Raw genomic sequence first — 20,794 nt, forward strand, 5'->3', positions numbered from 1 at the left:
GAGCCTTTGGGCTCTGCTTGTTTTGCAGGAATTAGGTAAGAGCGGCGCGGGGAGGGGTCACTGCCGGCCGGGGAGGGAGGGCAGCGTCTCCGCGTCCCCTTCGGGGCAGGGTAACAGCCTGGCCTCTCCCCCGCGCTGCCTCCCGCTCCTCACCGGCATTCCAGAAAACAGAAGGGAAGAAAACATTCACGTTCTTAAAATAATCTTCCTCTGGGTGACTTCATGTACTTATCTAAACCGAGCGGCCTCCGGCATGCAGCCAGAGAAGAGATCTGGCTTTAGGGCACACGGGACCGTTCTTTCCCTTGAATATGTTTGGCATAGAGTTGTTCTGCATTTTTACTTCTTCATGAGGTTAAACTTAAACTGCTGCTTTAGCAACACAAGACGTTTCACATGGGCGTATGCCAAAGTTTCGGTGGTTTCAAACCTGAAAGGCCCAATTAAATATCAGACACTGAGGTTTCTCTTAACGATGCTTCTCTGCAAGGTTTTAGGGCTGCCCTGGCCTCGCCAGGTCTCCATCCTGTGAAGGAGGTTCCCCCACGCTGCCCCTGCCGCCGTGGGGCTGAGAGGTGCCCGTGCCGTGGGGAGCCCCTCGGCGGCCTGGGGCTCCGCAGAGAGCAAAGGGCCGCGCTCCCTACACAGGAACACGTGAAGAAGGAAATCCCCTTCCCCAGCCCCTGGCTTCTGCCGGCTGGGCAGAGGTACGAGGCGCTCCCAGCTTCTGGAATGGTCAAACTGCGCATTAATCCCGCTGGTGGGTTATTCTAGCTCAGTTCCAAGATACTCAGTTATTTTAGAGCTGGTGTTTTGTCTTGCTCTGTGAGGAAGAGCAGAGCTACAGGAGTATCCGCCACTTGGATCGCTAGCGAGGGGCTTGAAATCCTGCAGTTGAACCGTGCTGTGCGGCTTGGAGACACCAAACACAGTGCCGTGGCCCTGAGCTCCAGCTCCGGATCTCTGGAACACGCCAGGCAGTGCCTAGGAGCAGCAGTGCCCCGTTCCTGCAGGGCAGGTTAAGAAATAGCCAAATGTAGCCAAATTTACCATTTAAACTTGTAAAATACATGAAGCAAGTGTCCAAAGCAGGGTCTGCTTGAAAAAATTGCACCTAAGCATCATAAACCATTTCCACAGGGACATGATGTCTGGAATGGGAGGAAGGAGGTTGCTTTGAGTCACAACGTACAGGATGGACTGAGCTTTATGCCTTGCAAGGAGATTCCTAAAGCAGCAGTCAGTGCTCCAAGAGAAAAAACGGTAAAAACTAGGTTAAATTATTAGGCATTTCAAGAGAGAAACGGCCAGAATTTCAGGTGTCGAAAGTACAGCAATGCTATTGACTTTAGGGGGATTTGTGCTATTTTCCCCCAGCTGGGGATCTGCTTTCCCTCCCTCCCAAAGAGAAGAGGACCTGGAAAAGCCCAGGTTTTTAGTGCAAAGCCCTTTCTCCATGCGCTGCACGTGCGGGAATTACGCACAAGTCCAGAGGGGTATAAAGGAGATGATCAAAGGGACAGGAAGGACTGCAGCAAAGCGCAGTGATGGATTTGTAGTGAAGAGAGTGCAAGGGAAATGCTAGCTGCGGGTTTCTGTCAGAAAGATGTATTTTAGAAAGGAGAACAACTGATAACTCTAAGCAATGCGATTGCTAGGGTGATCTGGCATCAGTTCTGCTTTCTGAAAGGTGAGTAATAAGCAGGGGTATCCTTAAAACCTATGGTTTCCCGACTGCCTATGTTTTGGGGTTTATTTTGGTTTAAGAAGAGGTGCCAAATAATGAGCTAATAATCTTTAAAGTTGCTGGCAGGTAGTGGGAGGAAAGCCCAGACTGAGCTGCCTGTGTACTTTTACGTATGTTGTAATTCCTGTGTGAAAAATAGACCTCCCCCTTTACTGCAGCCCTCCGGAATCTGTTGTACACTGAATTTTGTGCAATGCTCCAGAATTCCCTGGCCTATGCAAGACAGAGTCACTGAAACAAGCCAGGACTGTAGCTCATCCGGCTGCAGATGCTGCCTAAGAGCAGAGTTTGTGCCCGTATCCCTTGGGTGCCCGGGATCTCCCTCCAACCAAGGTGCTCGGGTTTGTGCTGGCAGCGACGCTGCAGCACTGGCTGTGCCCGGGGCCTCCGCCTGCTCCCGGCGCGGCCCTTCGGCAGCTGCCCTGGGAAAGCTGGAAGCACCTTTGCCCAGGGACCTCGCGGTGGGCTTTATGATAGGCTCTGCTTGCAAATTCTTAGTCCACTGTGACCTTCTGGGCTAGCTGGTTGGTTTAGTGGTGTAAAAAAAAAAAAAAAAATTGGATATATTGGATTTGGAAGCAATCCTATTGTATCACATTGCCCTTTGACATTACATAATTTGATCTGTCCGGTGTAGTGCTAAGCCTGGGAAGGAAATGCTGCCTAGGAGAGGGTCTTGTGCAGCGAGCAGTGGTCGTGTTCTGTGTCTCCAGCACCCTGCTTTCAGTGACCTTTATTTTACGGTAGCATAAAAACAGCACCCAGGGAAACCACTTTTCACAGAATCACAGAATGTTCAAGGTGGGAAGGGACCTCTAGAGACCGTCTAGTCCACCGCAGGGCCCCAAACCAGAGCAAGTTGCCTGCGGCCACCGGCACGACTGGCAGGGGGAGAGCAGGGACCTCCCTGCTCACGTTCCTGTCCACGTCGCACGTTTCCATCCCTTGCCTTGGTGCTTCTGTTTAAAGAAATAAGCACGTTAAGTGCCTGAGATCAGTATCCGTTTATAATATGCTTGCAAAAACAAAGGCCATGCGCGTTTCCAGCTCTTCAGGGCACTGCTCTTAGGAAAATCCTGTTAAATAAACATAAAGGGAAACAACTCTGTTCTCTATGGGAGCTTATTTCTCTTGAAAATAGAAGATCATGAGGCTAGATCTAGTCCAGTTATCTGATTTTGTTGATCAATTAGAGAAACTCTTGAAATTCGTCCCCTTTAATATGTTGGGAAGAAGTGGTTTTATGAGAGTGAGGAAGGGGAGAGATGAACCATAAGGAAGCTTTTGGAAAAAGCTGCATTCAGAAGCTCATCCTACTTCTGTCAACCTAATTTAACAGAATTTCATCTCCACAGTGGATAAAAAGTATAAATGTGTAATGTAAAAAGTAGGGAATGAACCCAATTATGAGATAATTTAGGTTATTATCCAGTGTTTGCATTAATTCCCTGATCCTTTATTGAATATTTATCCTTTCTCTACATAGCATGAATCTGAAGAGGGTTTTACTCTTTGAGAGGAGGGGAGGAGCTACCAGCGGCCACAAAATGGAAAACATTTTTTGTTCAAAATGCCCATTGTACATAATGTGAATTGGCACAACTGCAAAACTACGCTCAGGTCCAAGGTCAAAACCCACAGGAAGGAGGTCCACCAGGTCAGCCATCCAACCACCCCTTATGTACAAATAAATACAACATGATTTTTCTTCCTCAGCCCTTTTTATGACCCTTGATAGCAGTGTCTCAGGTGCCTGATGATCCTCGTGGAGGAGCTGGCCATGACTTTCAGGTGGTTCTCGCCTTGTGCTGGATTAAAGGGACGTGGCTGCTGATGGGAGATGAGTCTGCCCCCCTGCTTGGGGGTGTGGTGATGCCTCTGCTGCTGTTGCTGCTGGGGTGGGAGATGGGTCTGTGGCTGCAGACCCCACAGGGAAGGGCCTGCTTGGGAGCAGTAGGTTTGAGACCTCCATTTTTGTTAATGCAAGGCAGCAGCCCTTTGCAGGGTCACGAAGGGAGAGCTCTGTCCTGTCCGACAGGCCCTGCCCGGGCTCAGGACCCTCTCAGCAGTGTGAGGGAGTGGATCGGAGGGACGGGCACCAGGGCCAGGAGGTGGCACCAAGGGAGGGTCTCTTGGGAGGATGAGTTTCAGCTGCTCCTATAGGCAGGAGGTTTAGGAGTCCCCATAATGGCCTGATCCTTCTTATTTCACTTTAACTTTTGTGGTGAAATATAGAGGATTGGTCCAGCTTCACTTACATAGCAGATAGTATTCCAGATAAGAGGATTTAAATTCCTTCAGTCTGTGTATTGCCATACAGATACTCTTTGCTGTATTTCAAAAAGACAGACCCAGACTTCTCTTGAAATATCTCTGAAATTTATTAGCAAATGCTATGGACTAACCTGGGTGCCCAGTGCCCAGTGCAGGGCAAGACCGGGAGCGAAACAAGGAGCTGGACTGTGCAGGATTCTGTCTGACTCCCTGGGAAGCCAGTGCTGGCCATAGAGCCTGGGATGAGCCTGCAGAGCAGCTATAGGCAGCAGCATTACTGCTGCCCCAGCCTTGGGCAAGTCTGAATCAATATATTGTCTCAGAACAATTAGCTCGGGTAGCTTATGGAGAAATGACCATTAGTTGGGTGTCATTTTGCAGAACAAGGTTAGGGTTATAGGTTTTTTTTTTGTTTGTTTGTTTGTTTTTTACTCCCTGGTGTCCTTTGCATTTTTAGGGAGCTATGTGTAAGTGTTGTATGAGTTCAGTGTGATCCTGCTGGACAGTTAGGTCCTCCATGGTGAGGATAACTGGCCCAAGAGGGAAGGTCCTGTTGGAAGCAGCCCATGTGGCCAGTGCTGGCTGCTGGGCCAGCCCCAGGAGCAGCTCGGGATGGGGCAGAAACTCAAGGGCTCTTCAGAGCAGAAGGGAGAATGGCCTCAAGACAGGATATTTAGGAAGATTTCTTGTGCTTTATCTTACAAGAAGGATAATCAGGATGCTCTGAAGAGCCTCCCTGTGCATCTGGAATTCGCTCACATTTCTCAAGGCTTTTTTCTGAGGTTTAAGTTGTAAACCAGAAGGCTTGTGCCTTCAGCAAGCCTGAGAAAAATGGATGTGTGCTGTGACAGGAGTGTAAACTAGGGCGAGCAGCTGGGCCCTTATCCAGCTCCAGAAGCAATGAGAGAAAGAGGGCTGCTTCCCCTTCCAGACGTGTATCTGTGTGCCCAGGGATTATAGAATAGTGTCTGTCTAGTCAGTCTTGCTTCTTCTCACTGTCCCACTGAGCCTTGCACTGCTATGAGGGCTAAACTTCAGCAAGAGAGATGGCAAGGTCCCGTAGTAAGAATAAATCTAGTTTTGTGCATACCCCTGGTGAGGGTGAGGTCCAAGTCCTTGGTTCGGAAGGACTGGAACCTCAACAGGTATTCCAGCAACTAGGGTAGGAGGTAAGAGGCAATCAGGCCTACGTCTGATATGTTTGTGGGGCTTTAGGCTTTGAAGAACATTTTGTCTTGTCTCTGTGGAAGGTTATGGTGGTAAACCCGTACTCTTGCAAAATAATTTCAGGTTTTGCAGTATTGGGATACAATATTGGGTTCCTCCAAATGCAGTATTCCACTTTCTTCTTGAGAAGCGTTGGATTATAGACACGTTGCTGTGCTAGGCATTTCTGACTGGCTGTGGGACTGGAGTTGAAGTAGGAAACCCTCCCCATGGCAGGGAGAGCTGCTGCACCCAGTGTAGGGCTCTGGGTCTGTGTCTCGGGCACAGAGCAGCTGGGCCTGGGCTTGTCTGTCCTGTTCATACAAGCTGCTCCTAAGGGAGAAGCTACTGTGGCCTGTGACTTCACTCTACCTCCTTTTAGAGTTTTGGGTTTGGTTTGAACTTTCCTCCTACATTTCCAGGGTTCCTAAACTGGGTAGATCATCTTTTCCTATGGACCGTCTGCACATTTTTTTCCAAAAAAGAAATGTGCCAGTTCCTCAGCACTTCAGCTGAATAGTAGGGACTGCCTCACTTGCCTTGCGAGCTCTGTTGCTGCCGGTATCGCACTGTGATATTTGCCTTTTCCACAACAGCGTGATGTTGTTCAGCTTATGATCGACTATAACACCTGATCCTTTCCTACCTAATTGCTCTCTACGTGGTTGCTTCCATTTTGTGTTTATGTACTTGGCTAGTTCTGCCAAATATGGAGTTTTAGCTTTGTCTTAACTAAGTTTTCTCCTTTTTGATTTTCCCCACCTTTTATTGTCTCACCAGCTTGTCGTGATCATTTTGAATTCAAATCCTTCCCTACAGAGTATTTACAGCCCTTCAGGCTTGATGTCAGCTGTGAATTTAATAAGCTTACTTTTTGTTCTGTCATCCAAATCATTAATGGAAGTGTTTGAGCAAAAGCCAGATCAAAGAGGAACTTCTGCCGAGCCCTACGCAGGCTGTGCTCCTGTGCCTCCTGTGGACGCAGGGCCCTCGCGGTGTCTGTACCTGCTCTATAGCAGTGTGAGCAAGACGTTTTTCCCCACGTCATGTGAAACAGCAGCTAGAGTCAAGATATATGTGTACTTCTGTATTTGCAAGGCTTGTCATCCTCTCATAGAAGGGCAGCAATAAGTTCCTCTTTTATTCATTTCCATTTCTGACTTCCAGGTGAATACAAGAACTTTGCCTTTCCTGGAGTGTTGTGCCTTGATTTCATGGCTTTTATTTCCCCTTCCTTTGCCAAGCTGGGCAGCACAGTTGCCCTTTGCCAGGTTCCTGGAGCTTCACAGATCCTCCCGAGCCTTCAGAGGTTGTGGACTCTGTGTCTTCCACTGGAGCTATCTCAGTGTATCCACGTTGCTGCTATTCCACTTGGAGAGACCAAGTGTCTTTGTTGAACTACCTATGTGATGTTTGAAACCTTCATCAGGCATCCAAACCTAATGAAAACATACTTTGTAGGCACACCTCCTCCCCACGTCTAGCTCTCTTCTGCAGTACCGCAGATTAAGGACGTTTCCAATGCTTCACTTTTATGATCCTTTTCGCTTTTGCAAGCAGCGCTTGTTTCTAAGAGTCCCTGAACTTGTCCGAATTCCTTGCTGTCCTCAATAATATTGCCAGTGAGGTACAACTCGCCAGAATCAGGAAAGCTTTGTGTGTTCCCAAGTTTGTGTTTTGGTGCAGAAGCATGTGTGCCTGTTGAGTTGCTAAGGAAAAATTCTTGAGTCTTTGTTTCCAAACCCAGCAGGACCTTGGCGCTCCCATCCCAAACAAGAAGCCTCCAATTAGGATGTAAACTCTTGCTAAGTCTCGCAGGTGCCAAAACCTCTGCTTTGCACGGGGCAGGCTGGGCCTCAGCAGAAGCTGAGGGATCCCATCCCATATCCTCATCCAACAGAGGCCCCTCAGGCCTTGAGGTGGGAGGGCAGATCCTGCTCTGCTGAGCACCCAGCTGCAAGGGTCGCTCTCACGGGCCAGGAGCTGTGAAAGGCAACAGCCCTTGGCTCTGCCCATGCATGTTGGGAAGCAAGGGACAGTGTTTGTGCTGGGGCCAGAGTGTCACCCGCGTGGTGGCTCCCTGGCTGTGGAAGTCTCCTGCCCTGTGAACGCTGCAGGGTGCAGGAGAGCTGGGCCTGGAGGCCTCCTCAAACCAGGCCCCTCACCACTGATCTTGCTGGATTCCAGTCTCCTTTGAAACTTGCGCCGAGTAGATCAGGGCCCGGAAGCCTGAATGCTTTTCAAAAAGGTTTGTGGAAATAATTGCTGTATTTGTATCTTTCAGAATAGCAGAAAAGGAAAAGAAACATTTTCTTTTTTCTGTAGAGTAAAAATTGTTTTCATGGTAAAGTGGCTCCCCACCTTTTTAGCTATATTTATTCTAATGGGTTGATTTTGTAAGTATAACTCAAACCCTGGGAGACTAATGAAGTTTAACAGTGTGTGTTAATTATATCCATTTTTGTTGTCTCAGTGAAAGTACAAGATCCTAAATCCTATTTACAATCTGAAATTTCAGAGGTTCCAGGTCCCTCATCTGACCTTAACATCTCTTGGTTTCATGCAGCTTTCATAAGCCTGTGCACATATTTAAGTTCCCCCCGTGGAGAATGCTTTCTGAGATCAGATGTTGCGGGGATTATGAACACAAGGATTTTCTTACCTTGTTTAAAATCATTTTGACATTTTAGTATGAGTTGTTAGGATTGTTTTCTCAAACTGTCAAATGGGCCTCTAATTTTTAGAAAAATTAAATAAAGCCATTTTACTTTCTGAATGACTCATCTTAAGATAAGATTGTTCCCGTCAATATTTTGTACACTGAACAAATCCACTCTGAATATTTTGTACACAATTTGAGGTGAATGTTTCCATATGAATTCCTCCCAGAGTAATCTTTCCATCTCAGCAAATAATTAAGGCCAGGAGGACATCCTGGGGGAGAGCAAATAGGAAGAGCTGCTCCCGCCTGAGGGTGCTCATGCCTGACCCTCAGGTTTGCTGCCTGTTTCCTCTCTTAGGTGGGCAGATGAAGGGTATTTCTTAGGGAGGCGTCGGGATTTAGGATCCCTGCCGAGGTGCAGAGCAGCTCTGCTGATCCTGCTTTCAGACCAGGTGAATCCCATTAGTTCCAGCCCAGCAGTACAGAGGATGTGAGCAGCCCTCAGAAGCAGCGTGTTTGGGCCTAGAAAAGGACAGAATAGATATGAGGAAAAAAAAAAAACAAAAAAAAACCCACCACCACAAAGAGACTACATTTTTCCCAGATCCAATGTATGCATTAATAAACAAGGCTGAGAATGCCACCTGCTTACAGAAAGGTTTTTAACTCTCAGGGCATGGAGTTTTTAATAGTATTCCATTAGATATAATGAGGTTTACTGGTGCAGATTTTCCCCATGAAGTTGGTACACATTTGTTCAAAATAAGGCTCCTGCTGGGTTGCTTTATGAATGTTGAGGCTTTCGGTTCCAGTTAAATAGGTTAAGCAGCTGCTTCTTGGGATACGTGGAGAAATCCGTGGACTGGTGGCTCTTCCCACTCTTATTAGGATGCCTGTAACAAAAGAATACAAATACAGTGGATATTTCACAGTGGCCTTGCTGAAGGGAAGGCCACCCTTTGCATGCATCAGAAAATGTTGTTATAATACATAGAGCAAACAGCAGAGAGAAAAACCTGTTATCTTTGAAACTGCCCTTTTTATTTTGCTGCAAACTCGCCTCCCATCTTCAGCTCCCAGGTTTCCCTCCCGTGAGTCATCATGTGTTTGTCACTTGCGAGATTTTACTCTCAAAGCCTGCAGATGTTATTAAAAGTGTGGATTATAAGGTTATGAAGTGCTTTGTGGAAGCCAGATACAGATTGGATGTTTCTATTAGAGGATTACCAAATTTTGTTAACTGGAGCGAGGCTGAGTAATTCTCCTGGATGTTGTGCTGGGCTAGTTACGAAAGGGCCGATCTCGGAGAAGACTCCGGGCTGCACCTTGGCGAGGGGCACTTCTCAACAGTGCCATGGGGAGGTCGGGCTTGCGAGGGGGCAGGTTGGGGCACGGCCAAGGCAGCGTTGTGATTTACCTGGGGAAAGCACCGCAGTCGTGGCAGGAAAAGCCTCATCCGCTGCGGAATACAGAGTCGCAGAAGGGCTGAGGTTGGAAGGGACCTCTAGAGATCATCCAGTCCAGCCCCTGCTCCAGCAGGGACACCCGGAGCACGGGGCACAGGGCGGCATCCAGGCGGGTTTGGAAGACCTCCAGAGAAGGAAATACCCAATACCCAGATCTCTTGCTCACCTCAGAAGACTTGTGCACTGCTGCTGGGCTGGCACGCGTTATGAACAGTATAACTACAACATAATAAAATCAACACCTAAGGAGTGTAATTCAATGCTACTTTTAAACATACTGAAAATGTCTGCATTTCATATCTTCTTGTAACTTGCACATTCCTATATAGTACTGAAGGTATCGTATCGGCCCTTAAAAGGCCTTAGATGCTGGCCCTTAAGCAATGGTGCCTTTCTGAAGTGGTGCGGTTTTGATGACATTTTAACCGAACCCCCTTAATATAAGTACACTGGTGGGCTTGGTGAGGGGGGAGGCAACCCGAGCTAATGAAGCACAAACAGCAGCTCCGAGGAGACAAAAAGCTGCCCCTGGAAGCTGTAATGGCACAAGCTGCCTGACTGAGGCTGTCCTGGAGCTGCTAAGGAGGTAACTTCTCCAGGCCATTCACTTAAGAGGAGAAGAGCCAAGAAATCTCCTGGAGTTTCTAGCTGTTTGCATCAGTATCCATTCCATACAAAGCTGGACACTGACAGAGCTGTGCAAGGGAAGAGAAAAGGAAACAAGCAAACAACAAAAACTAGATTTCTAAGTCATAGCTAAAGGGGTTTGTAATTCTGAGAGGAAAGGGAAAATAGTTGAATAAGGATTTTGTTTTCCAAATGCCCCTTCCCTTCGGCTAACGGGCTGAATTTCTGCTGCTGTAATAACAAAGTCTATTTGGTTTGTCCGAACAGACTCCTAATCACTTAATAAATCACTTGAAAAGTTATTTGATAGGGTGACAAATCATTAACTGGCTGGAGATCCAGCAAGCAACACCTGTTTCATACAAAAAAACTTGACAGGGAGAACTGGCCAAGGAATGCCAGTGTCCAGTGCCAGAACCATTTTTGTTTCTAATTTTTGGAGTTACTCTCCATTTATGTCAGTGGAGAAAGGAAAACAAAATTAGTTCATGTATATAATTTCAAAGTGTGAGCTATATTAGTATGTTTGGTATTTATGCTGTATTTATGCGCTTCTTTGCGGTGAATTAGGCATGTGGATCCATTTCCACTCAGAGAGAATCTGTTTATCAATCTGGATTCTTATGGTTATTCAGTTTATTAAAATCTGGTTGTGTGTTTCTATCGCGGAGTATCTTTTGCTCTGGTTACAGATATTTACTCATACTTTTGGCTAGATATAACCTGGCAAGGTGAAATTCTTGGCTTTGTTTTGATTTAATGGATGATTTTGAATCTTAAGATTGTTCTGACAGTATCCAACTGGGTAGGGGCTTTGAAATCTGCCTTTGGGGAGTTCAGCTTGAATTCAATTATGCAATTCAAATTAAAAAAAAATCTGAAGATAAATTTCCTTGAGAATAGAAGATGGATACTAGACGTGACCATATAGTTATACTGTTTTTTATTGCAGTCGTATTTATAAAAGAAAATCTTTGTGTTCTGAGTGATTTGGGTTTGTGTGACCACATAGCTAGATAGCTGTTGTGAGCAGTTTTGCCAAAGAAAATTGTTACATCCTAACAAGAAATACAGTCCTAAGATTAAATGGCAGATCTGGATTTTGGATGCACTTTATTCAGTGTTTTTGGTGACGTGGAATAAGCTACGTAACCTCAACTGCCTCCAATTTGCCCTTTTGCAGCGTGGTGATAACAATGACTCACTTCCTCATGGGGGTATTCTGAGGCTTAGTTGAAGTCTGAGAAGTTGTTTCTGACCCTGAGAAAATTGATGTCAGAAATTGCAATATTGGAATACTAATCTTTCCAGGCTTGGATAAATAATTATCAACAAACTAAAAGCTCTTCTCTCTGCATTTTTTGTGCCCCTCTGATATTCCTTAACTTATTGGAATCTGTACTTCATATGGGCAAGAGAGGAAATAGTGGATTTAAATAAACAAGAGCCAGAGCTCAAATTATTAGTAAATACCAAGGCTTCATTTAGGTTGAATAACGCTGCAATCCAACAAATAAATGAGCCATCAAGTTTGAATTTATGTAGCATACGAAACACATTAAAGCCATCTGACCATGACAAAGGCCCTTTCTGCTGTGAATAATGAGGCCAACACATTATAATATCCTTTAGATGAGACATTAAACCCAAGGTCCTTTTTGTTTGTCTCTGGTGGCTCTCCAGGTGGAAGTTAAAGACTCCAGGATGTTTTGCAAAAAAACATAGAAAAGTTCCAGCCGCTGGCAGTATTATCAGCTTCGTAAAACAGATAAGAATAGTCAAAGCTGTGTGTGGTTTGATTATTATTAAGCAAAATGCAAAATATCTGCCAGTTTGCTTGGCCAGGAGGACACGGGGGAAAGCTCTCTTGCGTTTGTAGGGACAGAACCAGGGTCCCTGGTGCCAGTGTCTGATCTGAAAACAATCTGAGATCTTAACAAAGTAAATCGTATAAAAATACTTCTTAGTGTCATCATTAATGTGTGTTATGGTAAAGGACAATAATTCCAAACAATACAGCAAATTTTTACATGAGTTCGTGCTTATTTATCTAGAAATGCAGACTGACGTGTGTAATTTCTCATAACAGTTTGGACACAAATGGAAATGATGTTAGGTAAAATTTCTTACCATAGCCTCTAGATAAGTGATTTATTTTTGGAAATCCATCTCAAATGTCATTTTCTCTTGTTTAATCCTAATGGTTTGGTATCCCTCAAGGAATTTCTGCCATACCTTCCTTTTGGTATGAATCTCAGTGATCTTTCACCTACCCAGAGAAAAATAGGCTCTTTTTCACAGCCCCTGTGTCCTAGCTGCAGAGTATTGCACACAAGTATCTTAGCATGAGACTCGTGTAATACTGTGATTTAAGAGGTATCGTGTGAAGGGTAGACTTTGGAGTCCTCCTGTAGGTGTATATCTGTTACCTTATTCTTACCAAGCTGACTGAATTCACTTATTTAAATTTAAAGGAACAAAAGAGAAGTTCTTTGAAACAAAGTTGGAGCCGTGCTAGAGCTGAGCCCCTGAATAACCGAGCTGACAGGGAAGCCTTTCACGACGGGCTGACTGATGAATCTGGGCATCCGTCAATTTTCTGAATAATGAGCCAGTTCTTCCCTCTTGCCAAGGAACATATGGGATGTGAGGAAATCAGCTGGAAACCCTGCGGTGAGCTGTGCTTTCCACTAGAGGGTGGAAAGTGGTGCCTTACAAGAAGAGAAGGTTTGAGGGAAACCTTGGTGCCCATTCAGTTCTTACAACTCTTGGGCCCCTTAGTGTTTGCTCCCTGTTTACAACAGTGACCAGCAGGGATGTCACAGAAAGCTTTGACTCTTGCCCAACAGTGGTCAACACTGGTTGGGCTGAGGAAGTCAGTTCTGCCTCCCTTTCTTAATGTGCATCTTGAAACCCCCATCCTGGTGGAAGTGTTCCCCAGGTTACATCTTTCAGGTGCTAGTATTTGAGAAAGACCCTTTCCAGGTGAGGAGAGGAGAGGGCATATGGGGAGATGATGTAAATACCCGTCTTTGACACATCTTCATATTGATTTAATTGACTGTCTCCACATTAGGCTTAGGAAGACTTCCTAAGTAATAATGACCAAAAGCACACCCTGGCAGTGATTTTTCAAAAGTAAGTAAAGACCACATTTTAAATGTATTTAATGGCCCCTTCATAAAGATGTAGGTATTTTGAAGGTTCTTTTTATTTTCTGAAGTACTAAGACCTTCATGGTTTGGACCACTTCTATCAGTCTCACCTCCCCACTCACCCTCTACATCTGCAGAGATGGCTCAGCTTTCCTCGGGCGTGAGGCGCTTCTCAGTCCCAGAGGAAGATGCGAGGCACCTCGCAGGCGGCCCAGGTTGATGCTGTTGATGGCAACCCTAGGCTCTGCCTGCGGAGCGAGGAGGGCTCCGCTCGGCCCTAAGCACCAGGCGAGGTGAGGGCGTCTGCGCCGCTCTGACGCTAACGGGATCTTCTGCACCATCAGCAGGAACAACATCAGCGACAGGGTGTGAACGCGGCCTGTGGCTTTCATATTCGCAGGAAACGTGAGCCAAGCTGAAAATTAGCTTTCTCAGCTGTAGCATATTAGATATTTATTGTCTGGAGATTTTTGAGGTGTTTAAGGGAGATTGAAGTACCCTATGAAAACACTGCCTTGTTTTGTGTACATATTCTGGGTCATGGTAGAAAGGAAAACCCAAAGATGTGTAGCTTTCCACATCCTTATCAGCCAATACATGGCTCCACCCTAGGAGGTGAAATTCTCAGGAAGTTAAAAAATGTTCCAAATCTTTCTATAAACAAAAAAGCTACTGTATTACTCTCTAAATGTGAAGGGCTACAAAGAAGATATTTATTATTAAGAAGATATTTAAATATCAAAAATTTTTTTAAATATGCCCTTTTTCACGGCAGTAGTTTAAGGTGTTATTTTAATATATAGGGACAGATTCATCCTGTGCTTTGTGATAGCCTTACAAGTAGCAGAAACAGCCTTCAAAGCAACAGTAGAGGTTTCTATGTGTTGGTAAGGATGATCCAGAAAATAATGTCCGTCAAATCTTGCTCAGCAACTTATAAAAACATGTTAGCTCAGTAACTTACAAAAAGATGTGAAAACTTGGTCTAATCTTTGCTAGGGTCTGGTTTGCTGTCAGAGCAAACCCTTCCACAGACTGCCTACCTAGCATTAGTCTCTAGTTCAAAATATTTTCAGGAAAAGATCTTTTTCAACTGAAAAAGATATATTAAGAGTGTTATTGGTACCTTTATGCTTTTCTCTGTGCCTGCTCTCCATAAAAACAAACATAGGTCTGTGATATATGGTGGACTCGTTTGGACTCCATCCAGCAGAGTGGGGCAGAGACATCTGCCCCCAAAGCAATTAAATGTCACGTATTTGGAGAGACAAAATAATCCAGTGGCACAGTTGTTATGCGAATAAAGTAGCTTTCTGACCTAGCACCTCCAGGAGGCTTTTGCGTTGGAGCCTTTGTTGTGTGTGTGAGGGGGATTCAGCTAATTCGATCTTAATTTGGAAGAATTAAGAGAAAAAGAAAAGTTGCCAAATATTTTACCATACAACACAGACAACAATATATAGAACTAATTAAGAGGGACATTTGAAGGGAAAACAGGGTCGCACCATTAGCCCCTACTAAAATGCATCGGAGTTGATAAATTATTTTAATGGGACAGGATGACAAAAAAGGGACTGTTTCACCTAAGCAGGGACAGCTGGTCCCTCTGACAAGGATGCATTGCTGCCTCGTGGAGCCTGCCAGCCAGCAAGGCCGGGATATCAGCGCGGGAGAGGTGCGAGCGTTCGCCTCCCCTGCTCACCTTAATTGCGAGCTAATAGGAAGCCTAATTACGAACACTTTGCGTTAACTGCTTCGTGTCTGAAGGCACGTGTCGGACTTGGGGTTTTGGGAGGTGGCCCCTGCCTGGCTGCCTCTCGCCAGGGCCTTTCGCTGAGGCCTGTGCACTGCAGGCGGGCACGAGCGGCCTGCTTCGGACGGGGCTGTCCCTCCCTGGGCCATCCGCCGCGGCTCCGAGCGCGCCACGTGGGAGTGCAGGATTTAGGCAGCTAATTGCGGAATTTACTTCCATAGCGCGGGTTTGCGTGCGCGGGCGGCAGTGGGGGATTAGCTTAATGGAAGAAATCTCCGGGAGCTATGTGAGAGGTGGCTGTAAAATGATTGTGTAGCCTTGCATCTCGCCCGCCTCTGAGCACGAAAGTGCTTAAATCTGACAAGAGCGGCTCGAGGGGCTCCGGGAGCTCCGGGAGCTGCCGGGGCTTCATTTGTGGGTCACCCAACCTGGGCCTGCCACCAATGCAGAGCACTTGCTGCTTGCTGGCTCTGGACCAAGATAAACCAGACTGGATAAACCAGTGACCAGTGTCCAGTGCTTTAGGGGCCGGATCCTGCTTCCCTTTTCAGTTAATAGCCTGAACCAGTGAGTGCCGGGATGTAGGTGCTTGGGGCCCTCCCTTGTGCCCCATGGCTCCACAGGCGGCGATCCGAGCTCCGGGGCATGGAAACAGGCCAAGAGGAAGGCAAAGCACCCAAGCACCCACACAGCACCCGCGCCAAGCACAAAGCCCTCAAAACTCCGATCGAAACCTCTTTGATCAGTGAATCTCTTCGCAGAAGCACTTTATTTTGGTGGCTGCTTTCTAGCAAATAAAGAATTGCTCTCTGGTTTCTTTCCAAAACTCTAATTCAGCTTTCCAGAGCAAGATGAAAAGCTAATTTTCTTGAAGTTTAACATATTTGTATAAGCATGTCAGGTGAAATAAATGACATTGATATTCACTGTGGATATAGGTGGCACCAGCTCCCAAAACTCTATCTCTTTTTCATCTTACTGGAACATTAACTTATGCTCCTGAGGGCTATGCAGCATGCAGAGAGAGAGTGCAAACTTAAAGATAATTTATCATAGCTCTCTCCTGTGTATCACTCTTCTTCCCTAAACTTTTCCGTATCAGAAAAAAAAAGGGAATTTACTTTTGCCTTGGCTGCCTCAAGCTGCACCCATTTAGAGCTTAGTCAAAACAAATGTTTGCATCCTTCACATTGACTTCCTGGCTGTGGTTTTGCCTGTTCCCTTGGTTAATGGACAAGACAGTGCCTTCCAATAATAACCAGCTCATGGGAAGCCTCAGAACTGGCCCTTTGAATAGCTCTGATAATAGTAAAATATAACCAGAAATGCAGTAAGGATGGGAGAGCAGGAGGAGAGGAAAAGAGGAACTTCATGGGAAAGTTGCTTCATCCAGATGGGATGAGAGGACCAAGGAGCACTGCTCTGCTCCCCACTCCTCGGCAGTGCAAGCCGGGCTCTCTTTTTTATTACATGTTTGTGCTAGTGTAACAGAGCTGTTCTCTGGATAGGCTGCCTGGATAGGCACTACCATTAATAGCAAAGTATAAGTTAATGTGTAGTAACAGTGCAGACTATACAACACCAGCACTCAGTTGTTCTTGACACATGACACTGCATGAATTAGTAAAGCTTTGTAATTTACCTTTGAAATGGAGCTCAGTTTTATAATTTACTTTTCTCTGAAAGGGAAACTGAGGTACAGAAAGAGTGTGGGTTTTTTCCTTCCTGATCTACAGAAATTCTTTCCTGAGTTTAAAAAAATAATAAAATAAAATAAAATAAAATAAAATAAAATAAAATAAAATAAAATAAAATAAAATAAAATAAAATAAAATAAAATAAAATAAAATAAAATAAAATAAAATAAAATAAAATAAAATATAAAATAAAATGACTTCTGCATCACAATTCCAAACTACTTTTTCTTATTTTTCCTATGCATTGGCTAATGTTGCTGATAGAGGTCAGCACTAGAGATGTTTGGAGATGGCAGTTTTCATAGCCTTATTTAAAAAGAAAAGTATTTTGATGTTTAATATATGTTGTTCAACAGGGATTTTTTGTTGAAAAAGTCTTGTTTATTTATACCTGATGTTAAAGGAAGGAGAAGTAGCTGCAGAATGGGTGGAAAGCAATGAGTGAGACCCTTGAAGCTTAGCCCTCGAAGAGGCTTGATATGGAGTGCAGCAATTCCCCTGAAGTAACATGATATAGATTTCATGTTTATTTGACAGCAGTTATGTCTGCAAGAAAAAGAGATGGAGTTTGGCATGGGAGCACAGCACGCTTACTAGTTTTATCTATAGTCTGACTTAGCACAACCCTGTGTACCTTATGTACCTGTATTTGAGAAAAACTCCTCAGCCTTTGAGAAAAGGTGGTCTGTCACTGCAGTAGACACAGCAGTCCAACTTTCTAAATGTGACAAAGGTTTCATTTATGGTTGTTCTACACAATTCTTGTGATAACTTTGAAGGAAAATTGTTTTAGTTGGAGTTTTGTTGGAGTGGAAGGGACTGGTTGTGTTTATATCCTTGCAACAAGAGATGTTACATCTGCTGCATGGGTTACCTAGGTATGGAAACTCTAGCTGATATATTAGAAATGCGAGATGCAGGAATAAATGAACCTAAGTAGAAAAAAAATATTAAAAAGATGTTTTTTAAAAAGTCAAAAATAGCTCACTGAAAAATACAGTGGGATATGTCCAGAAGCTGTAGGTCCATGGCTGAAGGAATTGCACTGTTGTTTGCACTGGAAACAGATAGATATTTGTTTTGGACATAAAAGTCATTGGTCAGAGTTGCAGTGTTTGTGAAGGCAGCTACAAAATGGGCAATCTTGTGTGCACTGCCAGAAACCACTGGCAGGAAGAAACACTTAGCTGGGGTTTGATAGTTATGTGTTTAAATATTGATCAGAAGATCCTGATGACACTCATGAGCATGAAGCACTCGGGTCTGACACTAGGACAGACAGTGTTTCTTTTGAAGAGAGTATTAACATATTTAAACTAATGTTTTAAATGAAAAGCTAAGATATCTTTCGACCCCTGCATGCAGAGCTGTTGACTGCAGGAGATGTTATTCAACAGAAAGGTCATTGCCAAAACATGATTGACAAACCTTTTTTTTATTTATTTTTTTTAATTTTCATGACTAAAGGGTTTGTAGAGTCTTTTAAACATTAGAATCAAGTACACAGAAAATAAATCATTATAAAACATCATGTAGAATAAAAAGCCTTTGTTGTGGCATCAAAGTAAGCATAATATATATGCAGATTAATAATAAGAAATGCAGGTAGAAACTTTTGTTTTGTTTCTTTTGAGTTGCTTTCACACTTTATAAACTAGGAGGGATTTAAAAAATGAAGAGGATGTATTTTTGGAGGTAAAAGGGGATTTGAATACTGAATCCCAGAATCAGAAGGTCATGGATGAGCCTAACATCATGACTGGGAAGGACTGGGCAGCGCAGTGCAGAACTTCAGCCCTCTAAAGTGAGACTAACATGCTGTAGTGTAGAAAAGTAATTGTTGTAAAAGCCTTTTTTTGTCACCATTTACATTGTACAAGTTTACAATTATTAAGATGCACACATGTTAGTGCATCTGTGTAGATACAGCAGGGCTATGAGGCAGGAGAGTGGAGAAAAGGAAGGGGTACTAAAAACCTCCATTGTTGTATCCATGTATTTATTTGTATCCATGGATCTGGATTGTCTGGAACTTACACACTGAATTAATCACTCAAGTCTGCTTTTTCCATCACTCGAGGATGTGTTTTCATCATTGGAGACTGTTGATTTCCAAGATAAAACTGGCATGAGCAAGAGGTATTAAGAAGGAAGTAGAACTTACACAATATTCTTGACCAGTTATTTAACTGGCCTCTTCAGCCTTGCTGCCTGGCGTATTAGGAATGCTGGTGTTGGCCAAACTAGGGAAGAGCCAAGCGTGTAAGAGCCTTCTGAGGGGACCAGGGCCGCAAGCAGGGCGAGAGCCACCTGGCTCCCACGTTACCCCATCTCGCAGACCGAGCTGGACGCCGTTCTGCCAAGAATCCATCAGAGCTGATGGCTTGCCAGCTCACTTAAGCTCCTCATTTATTTAATTAATTTTCATTAAAACAGGAATTATATGGGAAATATATCCATGCTCTTTTTTTCTTTTTTTTTTTCCTTTGCTGTTTGTTCCCCTCTGTACTTACAGTATCAACATAGTCTTAACAAGGATTAGATTAAAGCTTTTACAGGTGGCTTTTAGGGTTAATAGTCTTAATACTATGATAGTAAACTGCAACCAGAGAAAATAAAACTGAGGACCTGAAATCTGAATGTATTCATCAGTATGCTCCCTGCCATTCGTGATAACAGGTGGGCTGTATGTGTATGTATATAGCGTGTATATAGCGCTGTCTTTGAGAACTGTCTTGGGACAAGCTAAGTGCATAGCAGCTACTGCCTAAAGTAAAAGCGCTCCATACATTATTAAGACGTAACAAAGGTATTGATGTATGTGTGCACCTCTGAAGCATCCCTGCTGTAGATGCTGCGTGCTTATAGACACTTGACCTCTGCCTGGAGAGACCAGAATCCCCAGCATGTGAAATCTGACTTAGATTTTGTAAGTGCAGGCAGCAGTTCAAAACCCCACGGAGATGCTTAAATGAAGATAGAGAAGCAGGTTCTGCAGACAAGCGGCTCCAGAGGCAGTGTTTATATATGAAGGATGAGGCCTAGTACAATCTTCTTCCGTTAAAGGAAAGTAGGTTTGTCTCAGGAGTTTCCAATCACTATGCTTAAAATTCAGGGCATTTTACTCAAGCCTGTGTGTAGCTTGAAAACTTGCAGGAATCAGTTAAGTCACTTCTCATCTGGAAGCCACATGAAGATTTGTGAGGAACTGGCATGAAATTTGATGATGAGCTAACAAAAGAAACAACTATTCATCCCCTCTTATGTCAAAGGGTTCTGGGTCACAAATCTTGCTCAGGTTGTCTGTGGTAACTCAAAGATTGTCAACTCACTGCCTGCCACACGTTCTGAGACAAGTTATCATTTTGAATCACAGAAATTAAAGAATATTCCCCTTGTTCACTAACACCTTGAGAGAGGGCAGATGGACAAGCCCCAGGTGTCAGAGGAAGAGGACAGCGGCAGGGCCCCTCCAGAACCATTTCCACGGTGGCACTACATTGGGCTCTTGGTGAGGTTCTCGGTTTTGGTGCTTCAGAAAAGCACCTCAGGGCCTCATTTTTCCCTCTACGTGACTTCCCCCCTCAGGTCAGTCGGGGTACTGCGCTTTGTGGCAAAACCATCTGGAACAGGTCCTACATTTCCAGCAGAAAGCTGGGAAAACCGCGGCTTCGTTTTGTTGAGTTCCCCAGAAGTCAGGATGTGCTGGCCGTACCCAAGCCACAGCCAACTCAGCATATGAGAGGTGTACAGGTGCCAGCTCTGTATTCCCCACGGTGGGATTCCTCCTCCTGTGGGCACTTTAGCCACATGGTGGACTTGTAGGGAGGAAGGGGCCAAGCTCTTCTCAGTGGTGGCCAGTGACAGGACAGGGGGCAATGGGTACAAGTTGAAACACAGGCAGTTCCATCTCCATGTGAGGAAGAACTTCTTTCCTGTGAGGGTGACAGAGCCCTGGAAGAGGCTGCCCAGGGAGGTGGTGGAGTCTCCTTCTGTGGAGATCTTCCAAACCCTCCTGGGTGCCGCTCTGTGCCACATGCTCTGGGTGTCCCTACTTGAGAGGGAGGCTGGACTAGATGATCTCTAGAGGTCCCTTCCAACCTCAACCATTCTGTGGTTCTGTGATACTGTGATTTAGCCAAGCGGGTTTCAGAAGACAATGAAGAGCCTGACAGGCTCAGCATTTGCACAGACAGCAGCGTTTCTG

General features: G+C 44.8%; 1 protein-coding gene across 1 annotated transcript in view; it reads left to right on the forward strand.

Moving 5' to 3' along the window:
* Nucleotides 1–7,431: 7,431 nt before the first annotated feature.
* The window catches only part of DHX15 (DEAH-box helicase 15), a 77,126-nt gene continuing 63,763 nt past the window's right edge, over nt 7,432–20,794 (forward strand). The window contains exon 1 of the mRNA XM_026037534.1: nt 7,432–7,475. The gene's annotated coding sequence lies outside the window, so the exon portion shown is untranslated. The remainder of the gene's footprint in view (nt 7,476–20,794) is intronic.

The sequence above is a fragment of the Nothoprocta perdicaria genome, unplaced genomic scaffold (genome assembly GCF_003342845.1).
Source record: "Nothoprocta perdicaria isolate Ctin4 unplaced genomic scaffold, notPer1 scaffold_2, whole genome shotgun sequence".
Taxonomy (NCBI): Eukaryota; Metazoa; Chordata; class Aves; order Tinamiformes; family Tinamidae; genus Nothoprocta; species Nothoprocta perdicaria.